Source organism: Eleutherodactylus coqui, chromosome 10 (genome assembly GCF_035609145.1).
Source record: "Eleutherodactylus coqui strain aEleCoq1 chromosome 10, aEleCoq1.hap1, whole genome shotgun sequence".
In the NCBI taxonomy this organism is placed as follows: domain Eukaryota; kingdom Metazoa; phylum Chordata; class Amphibia; order Anura; family Eleutherodactylidae; genus Eleutherodactylus; species Eleutherodactylus coqui.
In genome coordinates, this window is record NC_089846.1 from 33,883,102 (window position 1) to 33,897,632 (window position 14,531).

Sequence of the window (14,531 nt, forward strand, 5' to 3'; positions counted from 1 at the left end):
CCCCTGCTCAGTGCAGGATTCACTAAATCATCCCAGACATATGTCTGTCCAGCCTTTGTTTGAAGACTTTCATTGAAGGAGAACTCCCCACCTCCCGTGGTAACCTGTTCCACTCATTGATCACCCTCACTGTCTAATATCTAATTTGTGTCTCATCCCTTTCAGTTTCATTGCTTCTAGTCTTTTCTTGTGCAAATGAGAATAGGGCTGATCCCTCTGCACTGTGGCAGCCTTTCAGATATTTGTAAACAGCTATTAAGTCTCCTCAGCTTTTGCAAGCTAAACATTCCCAGATCCTTTAACCATTCCTCACTGGATATGATTTGCAGACCGCTCACCATCTTGGTAACTCTTCTCTGAACTTGCTCTGAAGCAAGAAAAAGCAAAACAATATGTGTGAAGGAAGTTTAAAAGAGTTCTCAGATTAGAGAAAAAACTTTTTTTTTTCAGAAGAAGCAGAGTTTCTTTTATCCATAGACTGAGTCTGATATTGCATCCGATCACCATTCGGGTAAATGGAGCTGAGCAGCAATTTTAGTCATTTGTATTCTCAAGTAACCCTATGCATATATGTATATAAGGCCGTATTTACATGGGCGACATTATGACTGTTCACGTCCTGAGTTGTAGGAAGCACTAATTGATAGTCTGGGCTATTGGTCTTTGGTATTCTGACCATTTGTTAAAAAAAGCACAAATCTAAATGACCTGATCCTGAGCGCAAGGGACATCAGACTGGGCAGAAAGTTCACCTTCCAACAAGACAATGACCCTAAGAACACGGCCAACACAACACAGGAGTGGACTAGGGACAACTCTGTGAATCTCTTTAAGTGGCCCATCCAGAGCCCTGACTTGAACCCAATCGAACATCTCCTGAAATGGCTGTCCGCAGACAGTCCCCATCCAACCAGACAGCTTGAGGGGATCTGCAGAGAAGAATGGCAGAAAATCCCCAAATCGAAGTGTGCAAACCTGGTGGCATCATACCAAGAAGACTGGAGGCTGTAAAAGCTGCCAAAGGTGCTTTAACAACGAAGTGTTGAGTGTGGATACTTAGGTCAATGTGATATGCTAGTTTTCCCTTTTTTAAAAATGTACAAGGATTTCTAACCTCCTTTTGTCATTATGGGGTACTGAGTGCAGAATGATGGGGGGAACCTAACTTTTTAAATAGACCAGAACATAACAAAATGTAAAAAAATAAAAGGGTCTGAAAACTTTCCAAAACACATTGTACATCTAATATGTATGGCCAGCTTAAGAGCCAGCTGCAGTTCGTAAGCAGATCTAGACGAGCTGAAGAATTTATTAAATACCTTTATCCTAACATACAGAGAGAGGCCTTGTCAATATACCTTGGATGTTTTACCTATCAATCACTGCAGTCTTCGCTGAACCATTGATCACTGTTCCACTCACAGTACGTTCCCCAAGGGCTCCATTTCCATATCATTCCCTATCACTGTGCTGATCAGAATGAAAATTAATCAATCTGGATCTTCTCCCCTCAAGTTTCAATGAATTGTGTGTCACTTCCCCTACAACTCTGATACAAAATGTTTTCCTGGATCCATTAATCTGATACACTGCCTAGACCTCTATCCAACCCTTGGTTCTCGTAGGTGACAGAGTGCCCTGCAATTTATTGTTTTGTACAGAATGAAGTAGCGAAGCCCACCGTGCTTCATGTCAAGCATCATCTATCATGAAAACGAGGAATTTATATGGTGGTAGCTTCAATGACAATAGTATTCTATGTTTAATCATGAAGGGCTCTTTAATGGTCATTTCTCCATACAGAGTGCACCTTGGGCATTTAGAATGTAAGGATTTATATATTATAGTATTTTTACCTTTGTTTGTCTTTGATATTGCTTACCTACATAGATCTTCCTATCAATCAAAGGTGTCAGCTGTGGTAATAGTACCCGAGGAATGCAGATAAAGAGGAGAACAAGGGCATAGCTAGAAAATGCTGGGCCTCATGGCAAACTTTTAGTTCTCAAAATTAATTTAACCCCAAAGCAGACACCAAAATGAATCAGATCCCAGATCGGATGCTTGAAGTAATCAGACCACAGACCAGGTCCCAAAAGGAAATTAGACCTCAGACCTGGACGGCGGCATCACTATGGGGGGCAGTGAGAACAAATTTAACTGTCATGAGGATGTGGCTATAGATGAATATAGCAGCACAGACTTAGACCAAGATTGGGCATAAGGAACAGTAAGCGCAGACTCAGACCAAAATTGGGCATAAGGAACAGTAAGCGCAGACCGAGACCAAAATTGAGCAAAGGGGCAACACGCAGAAAGTCTACATGCTGGCATCTGAACCCAGGTTTTGACGGATGTTGCCTGGAGTAAAAAAGTACTGAGGAGCAGTGAGTATACAAAGTTATTTGATCTGGGGTCTACATATGTTCTTAATTCATACCCCAGAGCAGAGCCAAAACTAAATTGGACTTCTCACCAGACCCCAAACAAATCAGAGATCTGACTAGACTGCAAAATTAATTCAATCCCCAGACAAACCACATAATTATTCAGACTAGAGATAAGCGAGCATCGCTCCTCTCGAGTAACCACTTACTGGTCCGAGCAAGCTCGGGGAGGGGGGGGGGGGGGACGCGGGGGTGAGCGGGGGGCGGCAGGGGGGGGGGAGTGAGAGAGATCCCTCTCTCTTTCTCTCTTTCCCCCCCTTGCTACTCCCCCCCCTTACCGCCCCCCCCGAGCCTGCTCGGACCAGTAAGCAGTTACTCGAGAAGAGCAATGCTCACTCGAGTAACTGCTTTCTCCAAGCGTGCTCGCTCATCTTTAATTCAGACCATAAATTCAGTCCCCAGACCAGAGAGAAAGCAAGGCTACAAAAATATATAGACCCAAGATCAAACACCCTGATTTACTCACTGCTGCTCCAGGCAACACCCGCACCAAATTGGGTTCAGATGCCAACAACTTGACATTGTGAGCATGTTGCCCATCTACTCAGTTTTGATCTGAGCCTGCGCTTGCCTTTCCCTATACCCAATTTTGGTCCAAGTCTGTACCTCTGTATTTATCTGTATCCACATCCTCATGACAGTTTAATGGATTCTCACAGCTCGCCATAGTGATGCCAAGGCACAGGGGACATCTTTTAACCCCTTAGGAACCAAGCTGTTTTGTACCTTAAGGACCAAACACTTTTTAGGGACCCATGTGGTAGTTTTACTGCCCTATTTTTTCTCCTTTAGCTATCAAAATTATTTTTGCTGTGTTTTTCTTTTCTGTGACATATAGGGCGATTTTTTAAATATCTTTTTCACTGACTTTTTTTCCCTATTTTTTAGTTTTACTGTTTAGTTTTAATGTTTTTTTAAACATTTATAGTTATTCTATTTTTAAATTAGTATATTTATGCTAAAATATAGAATGGGAATGGGTTCCTTATAGAGATGAGCGAGCACCAAAATGCTCGGGTGCTCGTTACTCGGGACGAAATTTTCACGATGCTCGAGGGTTCGTTTCGAGTAACGAACTCCATTGAAGTCAATGGGCGACCCGAGCATTTTTGTATATCGCCGATGCTCTCTCTAAGGTTTTCATGTGTGAAAATCGGGGCAATTCAAGAAAGTGATGGGAACGACACAGCAACGGATAGGGCAGGCGAGGGGCTACATGTTGGGCTGCATCTCAAGTTCACAGGTCCCAGTATTAAGCCACAATAGCAGCAAGAGTGGGCCCCCCCCCCCGCACTGTCAGCATAAAGATCGTTCTCCTCTGCCATAGCTGTAACAGCTGTGGCAGAGAAGAACGATGTTAGCCCATTGAATTCAATGGAGCCGGCAATACAGCAGGTTCCACTGAAAGCAATGGGCTGCCGGCGTGCGCGGGGTGAATTGTCGGGAAGGGCTTAAATATATAAGCCCTTCCCTGCAATTCATCCAGAAATGTGTAAAAATAAAAATATATACCGTATATACCGGCGTATAAGATGACCCCCCAACTATCACTTTATACGCCGGGAATACAGCGGAGCAAAGAATAAAAATCATTACTCACTTCCCCCGGCGTTCTGCGGCGCTGCTGCAGGATGTCGCTCCCTCCTGGTCCCCGGCAGAGCATTGCTTTCTGGACGCAGGGCTTGAAATCCCCGCCTCCAGAAAACACACGTGCCTTCAGCCAATCACAGCCAATGGCAATGATGTAATTGAATGGCTGTGAATGGCTGACGGCGTGTGTTAGCTAATCACAGTAGCTTTCTGGAGGCGGGGATTTCAAGCCCTGTGTCCAGAAAGCAATGCTCTGCCAGGGACCAGGAGGGAGCGACATCCTGCAGCAGCGCCGCAGAACGCCGGGGGAGGTGAGTAATGATTTTTATTCTTTGCTCCGCTGTATTCCCGGCGTATAAGGTGACAGTTGGGGGGTCGTCTTATACGCCCCGTCGCCTTATACGCCGGTATATACGGTATATATTTTTATTGTAACACATTTCTGGATGAATTGCAGGGAAGGGCTTATATATTTAAGCCCTTCCCGACAATTCATCCCGCGATCGCCGGCAGCCCATTGCTTTCAGTGGAACCTGCTGTATTGCCGGCTCCATTGAATTCAATGGGCAAACATCGTTCTTCTCTGTCACAGCTGTTACAGCTGTGGCAGAGAAGAATGATTTGTCTTCTATATGTTCTCAATGGGGTCGGCGCTGCTGCCGCCGGCCCCATTGAGCGCATATAGAGAAGAGAACAGGAATTGCAGATCGCACATAGGTGCGATCTGCGATTTCTATGGCCTAAGAAGGACCGTTGGGGTTCTTGAAGCCTAAAATCACTCCTAACGCTCTCCCTATAGCAGCTCCGGCACCAGCAGCACTGTCCCTGAACTATGTCAGAATGCATCTGTGGCGAGCCGCGGGTGGGCAGATTTTAATACTCGGGTGACACCTAATCTCGCCAGCCACTCACTGCAGGGGGGTGGTATAGGGCTTGAACGTCGCAGGGGGAAGTTGTAATGCCTCCCCTGTCTTTCTATTGGCCAGAAAAGCGCGCAAATTTCTCAGGGAAGAAAATGAAAGTGACTCGAACATCGCGTGGTACTCGTCTCGAGTAACAAGCATCTCGAACACCCTAATTCTCGAACGAGTATCAAGCTCGGACGAGTATGCTCGCTCATCTCTAGTTCCTTATTTTGTTTCAGACGTTTTGATATATAATATGTATGGTTTTTGTTTATAGGGCGCATATAGCGACGATTTTGGTTAGTGTCGGTTTTGAGTCATTTTCTTTTTTATGTATATATTATTGTTTTATTCTGTAATATTGTTCTACCATATTTTCTGGCATATAAGACGACCATCGACTTCTTGTCTTATATGCCGGGAATACAGTGTGAAAAAAAAAAAGAATACTCACCTCCCGTGGCGCTGCTACAGGCTCTCGCTCCCCCATACATGCTGGCAGAGCATTGCTTTCTGCAAGCGGGGATTGACAGCCCCGCCTCCAGAAAGCTAATGCTCTGATTGGCTAACGTAGTCTGGCGTTAGCCAATCACAGCCATTCAATGACATCATGAATGGCTGTGATTGGCTAACGCCAGACTAAGTTAGCCAATCAGAGCATTAGCTTTCTGGAGGCGGGGAATTCAAGCCCCACTTGCAGAAAGCAATGCTCTGCCGGCGTGCACGGGGGAGACAGCCTGCAGCAGCGTCGCGGGAGGTGAGTATTCTTTTTTTTTTTTCGGACACTGTATACCCCGCGTATAAGACGACTCCCGAGCAGGTTTTTCGGGGTTTAAAGGTCGTCTTATACGGCGGAAAATACGGTTAAAAACCCCTCCTGCCTTCTCCTCCGAGTTATCAGCTGTTACTAACAGCTGATAACCTGTCCTATCTCTGACTGATTGCAGAGACAGGAGGCTTAAATCCCTGCTGTAATTTTACATACAGCTAGGCTTTAAGCCCAGGACTAGACACCGTATATTTACTGTGCCTGGTCCTAAACGGGTTAAGAACACTTCCAACCCAAAAAAGTGCCAGTGTTTCTGTTTCCTTTGTGGAAACTGCTGTTGATTGGGCAGGGTAATATAAAAAGGATGTATTTAAGAGCAGCCTCTGTCATGGCTTAAGGCCATATCTGTTTAGGTGTCATGTGCGACTTTCACTGTTCACGGGAAGCGCTATATAGTAAGCGGTTGTCTGCTCCAGCTCAATGAGAGGTCATTATGTTACCTTGCTGGTTGATAATTAAGGAGGTGGCATGGTCAACATTCACTCACCGGAAAGCATCATGAACATCTTTATGTAGAATTTAGGTTATTGATGAATCATAAGTAATGACCACCACACCTTAGTAGACACCAGTCCTGGTCTATTTTCCAGCACTGATCTGCCCATCTAGTTGTTCATAGTGTTCCAGGCCTCAGAGTAGATGTCTTCTTACATTTACTGCTCCTCAGTTCTCTTCTGCTTTGGGCGTCAAGTGCTGGATGCTGATGGATGTGTGCACGATTGCACTCAATGTCCAGGAGCAGGATGGCATCAAGCCCGAATGTGGAAGGTGACACTTGAAGCAGAAGAAGCAATGAGTTCCCGAGGTGCAATCTTGGTCTGAGCCTGCACCATTGTAGTTACAGTTGAAACTTTGTGCCCACCCAGCAAAAACTTGTCCAACGGACAAGTAGCTTCTGTTAAGAGCATCTTGCCAACCAAGAAAAGTGCTAGAGTGTTTCTTGACTCACTCCAGCACTGAGATATCTTTGGGTTTAATGAGAATTGTAGGCTGCAGGGCTGGCTACAGTAGGGGAACTATCTCAGAGCGAAAGAAGGAGCAAGGATGGCAGGCACCCCATTTGCAGTATAACACATCAACTAAGATAGTTATACACAGAGGTTACATTATTCTTATGAATTGCTTATTCTGCACTACATAGGCAAAAATAAATTTGCTGGAGTGCTTCTTTTAATGAACCATTTCCTCACTGTTACCCCACCAGACACCACCTCATATGTCAAGGATTGCAGCCCACAGTGTGTCAACCATAGAGTTGGCCATCTCATACAAAGTGTAAAGGTTAGCGACCCTAAGATCAGCCAGTCAACTCAAAGCTGATCCTGCCGATGACTGCTAGATCTGACTACACAGGATTTGTTTGTAGTCTGTAACTATGGAAACACATAGCTCGGCATAGGAACTGCGTTAGTACAATAACGAAATGGCTGCAAGGATGGATATTCAAGATTCAATCAAGACATTAAACTAAGAAAATAAGTGCAAAATGTTAAATCAATTAGTCAATGGAATCTATTTTTTGGCTTCAACACAACGAGTGATGCCGAAGTTGTGAGTATATAGCATTTTCACAAATAGGCCATAACGGGTCATATCAGAAAATTGCTCAGGTGGGACTAAATGGATTGAAAAAGAAGATACTTTTTTATCTATACGGCACAGCCATTTACCCAAATATTACTCTTTTTTTTTTTGCTGGGAGCTGTTATTGTGTCTCGCTGTATTTCTACATTCCATTAATTCCAAAGAGTTGTCGTAAGTTTTGTGTATTGTTTTGCGTACTGATTTAAAAATCCATTTTTACATTTAGCGGATGAGCTTTAACCCGTCTTTTCTAGTGATTGCGTACAACTCTTTTCATCCAACGCTGAGTTATTCATCTAATCATGGTTTAACTACTTGACCCAAATGCAGCATTTACACCTTCGACAAAACAAGAACATTTTATTCAGTCACAATAATTACGCAGCAGCATCTGACTGCGGTGTGTGGGATTGTGATATGAACCTATGTACACAACATAATATAAAGCCACTTGTGCGGAGAAAAGATGTGTATTGCACAATCGGTTTCCTCTATACAGCCCTACTTGGCTGTTTGCCCTATAACATAGCATCAAAGGAATTTTTTTCTCCCCATGTACCAGCCAACATCCATGGCATAAATAGTAGAGGATAATGCAATATTCAATTAAAAAAAAGGGACATAAATGGTTAACCCCTTCCCATCACAGCTACTTTCTATTTTTTCTTTTTGATCCCCCACCTTCCAAATGTTTTTTTTTCCCGCAATGACATACCTGTAATAGTTCTTGTTTTTCGCACGACAAGACGCATTTTTCTAAAAGGTACCATTTAATATGTTCACACGTCATTGACTGTGCAGTACAAACTTACATGTTAAAGGGGATGTCCAGGATCCCTAGGAGGGGTGAATGCATATCTAAAAAGGAAGTGGGAAGAGGGCAGGGGTGGAGCCTAGTGCTACACTGCTTGTTCCTGCCACCATTTAGCCCAAGAGGACCAAATAATGGGGTGTTAGGCCCCACCACTGCCTGTAGCCGCGCCACTGTTCCTCTCTGGTGTAGAGATGCATTAACGCATCCTAAGGCCTCATTCACACAAAAGTTTTATGTGGCTAATTTAGCTGCAAGAAAGAATTGTGACCATCTGAAGCATTGGATTCCAATGCATATAGTCAGCCACGTAAAAACATCAGGGATGAAAAGATAGAACATCGGTGACCAAATACGGCGGCTGATTTTATACGTGGCCGGAAAAGATAGGTCTTGCCTTATCTTTCGGCCGATATACGCTGGCGGCTCTCATAGACTCCTATGGGAGCTGCAGAAAAAGGGAGTTTAGCAGTGGGCAACACTGTGAAACATGACAGGTGCCTCTATTTAGACAGTAGAAGTAATTCTGAGGATTTATGCCGACTGAAGGAATTCCCGGGCTGCGGCGTATATACACCATACCCGGGCGTGTGAATGCACAAGAAAACGCAAATTTTAGCCACGAATCGATCACGGTTTTTTTACCGTTCAGGCGATTTTGGCCAGAGTAAAAATGCATCGCCCATATGAATGAGGCCTGAACCTGGTTTCCACAGATCACACAGAAAGTGGTTATTAGGGTGAATTCCTGGACAATCCCATTAACTTAATTCTGTGTCAGTCAGTACCAAATTTATGCTTTTTGTCACCAAAATCTGAGGCCTGTAACATTTTTATGTGTGCTACAGCAGAAGTATAGCATGACGGGTGGCTTCCATTGACTACAATGGAAGCCGTCTGCGCGTATTCCTGCGGCATGAAGGACATGCCATGGGTACATTGAGCTATTAGGTTCAATAGAACCTAATAGCTGTGATGAAACGCCACGGATTTCTGCCTCGTTTTACGCTGCAGAAATCCGGCCGTGGGCATTAGGCATTAGGTTCACACACAGAAATTTTTGCACTCAAAACAATAAACAGAGTGGAGACATACATCGTAAATCAGTCCACTGAGCACAGGACAGTTTTATGATGTGTCTTATCTCTCCTTCAACCTGCACATGGAAGGAGATGCAGCACCACCTATTGGATGGCAACATTATTACAAGTCAAGTTCTGCATTTTTGTGAAGTTTTAAAGCAAAAAATAAAAAAATAAGTCCTGAGCTCAGTGGACTGATTTACGATGTATGTCTTAGTATGTCTTAGCTCTGTTTGTATGTTGTTTTTAACTTTGAGTAAAACACAGTCTCAAATTTCTGTGTGTGAACATTTATTTAGATCAAGAGCAATTTGTTCTCCTCCCCTCTGCATCTGTATGTCATAATTATGTGCCATCCTAACTAGTTTCATTCAATAGCCTGGCAAAGGGGGCTATATATCCCCGAAAGCTTGCTTGTTGTAACATCATGCAATTAAAACGCATCATATCTGCAAGATATGGCCAAGTTAGGGTCCTTTTACTTTAGAAGATAAAGTGCTGATTTTTTTGGATTCGCTCTACTAGTGGAAGAATAGCAACTTCATCATTGTTGGCAGCATATTCCCCCATTCACACTGGGAGTTGTGCCGCCGCCGTTAATTTCTTGTGCTGCATAAAACATGTGATCACGTAGTGCTCGTTCATCAGGTGGTCAGTGGCATGTTCACATGGCCGATGACTGGAAAAAAAAGAATGTTCCGAGGAATGTTCTTGCTCTATCATTGGGTCAGGTAGAAGGCCCCTTAGGCTCTGCTAATATCTGCACCATGGCTTTACCTTATAATGGAAGACATAATGCCATGCTAGATCCCCCACACAACAAACGGTGCCTAACACAGTCCGTTGCTATATAATGGTCAAGGCTCCTTGATGTTCCTATGACTGATGGCAAGAATAGCTCGGAATGCCTTGATTTGATTGGGGATGTGAGGCAGCTTTTCTAAAAAAAAAATGTAATGAATTTTATCTCCTTTTTTTGTTACGTTTTCATGATATTCAGTTTCATTTATTTTTGTTCTACAGAATAGGATGTTCACTGTATTGTACAATAGGCAACATTCTGCAATGAAAGCTGGTTAACAAAACAATATTGCATTCTTAAAGTAAGAAACGTAATGATACTGTTGTTGCTAAGGACAGAAGTCTATTCATCCGGAGACAATGAATTGTATTAGCTGCAAATACATGCAGTCAAAATTGTCATATTATTTAATACATCTGTTCTTGTTTCACAAGGTTAGAAACTTAGCAATGGCAAGGAAAATGTCAGAGAGAGCAGCACTGTAACCTAGCTAAAGGACACTGAGTTAGACATCAAATGTGCGGTGGGACTAGCAGTTTAGGAAAACCGATAAAAACCTTGGTGCTCCATGAAATCCGGCTGCTATTTGGCTCGTTGATCTGTCTGCCTGGCTAATGGTTAGAGTCACACATATAGTTTTCCTATGCAGTTTTATGATTTAAACGCAGGAGTGGATGCAAAAAGTTCGGAATGTTTAGATGAAAGTCTGAACTTCTCTCTTTTTTTGTGCAGGAACGGTTCCAAAAAGAACTGTATAAGGGCTTATTCCGACAACCGTATTTATGCACGTTCAGGGGCGTAACTATAGAGGGTGCAGGGGATGCGGTTGCACCCGGGCCCAGGAGCCTTAGGGGGCCCATAAGGCCTCTGTTCTCCATATAGGGTACCCAGTACTATGAATAAAGCATTATAGTTGGGGACCCTGTTACAGGTTTTGCATTGGGGCCCAGAAGCTTCAAATTACGCCTCTGCGCACGTTTAAAAGTCGCATGTATAACGCGACCATGCAAAGCATTTGATTTCAATGGCTTCATTCAGACGAACGTGTTTTTCCACGTTTTTAAAAAAATGCACAAGAAAAAAACAAGATTGAAAGGGGTTTTCCAGGGAAATACTATTGATGAGCCATCATTGGCCAGCGTCCATTGCTAGGGACCCTGACCGATCATCTGAGCGGATGCACGCCGCCAGCACCATAAATACACAGAGGTCGGAGCGGAAGCCTTCACGTGGACCTCTGTGTAGGGGCAGGCACGGTTCCCACTTATTTTTTAATAGTAGCCCTGCCTGCAGTTACAAGCGCCGGCCACTACATGGGAGGTCGGCGCGGAGACTTCTGCATTAAATACGCAAATGTCAGCGCAAAGATCACATTTGGCCTTATTGGTCATTCCAAGCATTTTATTCTGATCGTTGCTTGCTGTCACTTCCGCTTTTTTCTTACACACGAGCAGCAGTGGCCCGTATGAATGGCTTTAAAAACACCAATTCCGATTGGGACTCGACTACTGCAAAAATTCATTCAGGCAAATATACTTTGCGTACAGGCGGCGAACATATAAACGCATGTGAAGGAGGCCTCAGGCTGCTTTCACACTTGCGCTGGGGATTCCCCTTTCCTGCTCTGTTTGGGGAGCAAGAAAATGGAATCCCCATGGCTAAATGGCTATGTCAATGGACGGAACCGTACCACACCAGGTAGACCCCATTGACTATAATGGGGTCCGCCTGCTTTCCCCCAGCTTCTGGTATTTGCAGCCGGATCTGCGATGGAACCTCCAGTCGGAGGTTGTAACGCAGATGTGTAACCACCCTCTGTAGGTTTACATGGATACAAACAAAATAAGAAAGGGTGAATCCGGTGCACCAAAAAAATATATGTAAAATTATAGTTTAGGATAAAACATACAATTTTTTTATTAAAAAACGCAGATAAATATACCACATTTTAAAGTGTACACAGATTCAATATATTAAACAGGGACCCCCCTCAAAATAAGTGGTACACCCCCCACCCTTTATCTTTATAGAATATTATAATAAAGTACCTCCAACCATAAATAATAATACCAGCTAAGTGTAACATTTTCAAGTCTAACTAAGTGTAACTAAGTTGCAATCGGTATGGATCGGTAGTGTGGTCAGGAAAGTCAGTGGTCGGTACACAGGTAGGTATCAACTGTAGTACAGAGGATCAGATGGGCAGGGTAGTCAGGGAAGCCAGAGGTCAGTACACAGCTAGGTATTCATTCACAGTACAGAGGAGCAGGCAGGTAGCATAGTCAGGAAAGCCCGAGGTATTTAGGAGCGGAAGGTAGGAGAGCTTGACTACTGGCTGGGAGCACAATAATCTCACAAGGATGAGAGATGCTAGCCAGATTTATATGGTGTAGCTAATCAAGGGACAGGGTGGGGCCAACCAGGGAACCAGGACCAGGTCATGCAGGGGAGCTATCCAAAGGGCTGGCTAGCGCAGCTGTTGCCACTGCTTGGCGTACAAAAGTTCCCAGGCAGAGTATAGAAAGAAGTTCCTGGGTTCGATCCCCGACACCCAAGAGTGCAATATGACAAAGGGATACAAAATACAATAATACTTATGTTATAACAACAACCATTCAATACATAACAGGCAGGGAGGTGGTGCATATACAGTATGTCAAAAATGTCATTACACAAGAACCCTAAACAGGGAAATCCGCCAGATTTCCTCAGCAGCGGCTTTCAGCTGTGCAATTTTGCAGTTTGTGTTTCAGGTTTCAGCCCCAAGCATATTTATTTTTGCGTGAGCGCTGTGTATTTGCGGAATGCATAATGCTTTTTTGCGTGCGTATCAGCATGTTTTACTGTACTTTTTGTGCCTGCAAGACATGTTCATTTGCACGCAGCAAAAAATACACACTAAATGAACTGGCTAATTAGTCTGAGTCCCAGATATGTTCTTTTTCCTGTGCAATTACTCAGTATTTCACCCACTCCTAGCATATTCAATCACGATTTACTTCTGTGGCGACTTTGGGCGCGCTAACGCACAGGAAAATACAGGATGCTTTTTTTTTTTTTGCATGACCAAAATGCGCAGGAAAATACGCACATGTGAACGAACCCATTGAAATCACTGGGTTCTGTTCTCTGCGTATTGCGCATGGGTGGATATGCGCTCACAAAAATTTTGCACACAATACGCAGAGAATAGCCCCAGGATCACTCACAGGCGCAGATTTTTACTGCACATTTGGGGCGCACAAAAAAACCTCAACAAACTCTGGTTTCCCTGCACATTTGCGCACTAAAGGTCCCCATGGAAGTCAATAGGGGGGTGCACAAATGCGTGCGCAATACACAAGGAACATGAGTGATATGCTGCATAATTCCGCTAGAAAAAAAATAACACCTCTGGAACGTTTTAACCCTTTGCAATCCAATTTTGGATTCAGGGTTTCCTAGGGGGCTTTCTCTTTCTGCCATTATACAGTGGCACCATCTGCTGGCTAAAGCCAGTACTGCAGTATGTGACATGCCGGAGAGGCCCCCGACAACAGAGCTGCCAGTAATCTACAATAAGAATACCCTGCTGGACGCCGATATCGGAGCTGTACAGCTTTCAATCAGAATGTCTTTAGACGTCAGACAGTGGATTGGAAAGGGTTAAGACTAATTAGCCATTTCAATTCGAGCGTCTTTGTTTGCCGCCTGCAAATGATCATGCCTTGCGAGCTGAAAAAGTACGGTGAAATACGCCGATATGCACACAAAAATGTATCATCCAGGGCGGAGAAAAGTTGCGCCGAGGCGCACACAAAATGTGCATACGCTCATTTGAAGGGGGCCTTAGACCGATATTCACGGTTGTTTATGCAAGGTGTATTCAAAAAGACGGATCCGGCGCTATATCTCAATACTGGTGTTCTATAGTGAAATAACAATAGCATACTGGAATGGGAAGGCATGGATGCGCTACATGATAGTATGGTGCACACAGGCCCCGGAACATGCATTTCAATTTTGTGTTGTGGCCCCTATAGGAGATAGAGAGTAAAACCCAACTGCAAAGTTGAAGAGCGGCATGTGAGAAGCGGAAATCCGCTTTTGGCATCCAAGTCCCGTGGAACCGCTGCTATGACTGAAGTAAGGAAAGTGTAATGGAAGTGGCCTTCAATTGTGGAAGGGCCAGTGTCTCTAATAAGGTGGCCATTCAGTGTCATTAACTCTTTCCAATCCACTGTCTGACGTCTAAAGACATTCTGATTGAAGGCTGTAAAGCTTCCAATGTTGGAGGACGTCCAGCAGGGTATTCTTACTGTATATTACTGGCCGCTCTGTTGTCGGGGGCCTCTCCAGCATGTCCAATACCGCAGTACTGTCTCTAGCCAGCAGGTGGCACCATTGTATAATGAGAGAAAGAGAGAACCCCCTAGGAAACCCTGAATCCAAAATTGGACTGCAAACGGTTAATATGTTGATATTGAGGTTGAAATTTTAGT

The 14,531-nt window shown here is 44.0% G+C and overlaps 1 protein-coding gene across 1 annotated transcript in view; it reads left to right on the forward strand.

Moving 5' to 3' along the window:
* Positions 1-14,531, forward strand: part of NR5A1 (nuclear receptor subfamily 5 group A member 1) — a 128,797-nt gene that overhangs the window by 61,091 nt on the left and 53,175 nt on the right. The window lies entirely within an intron of this gene.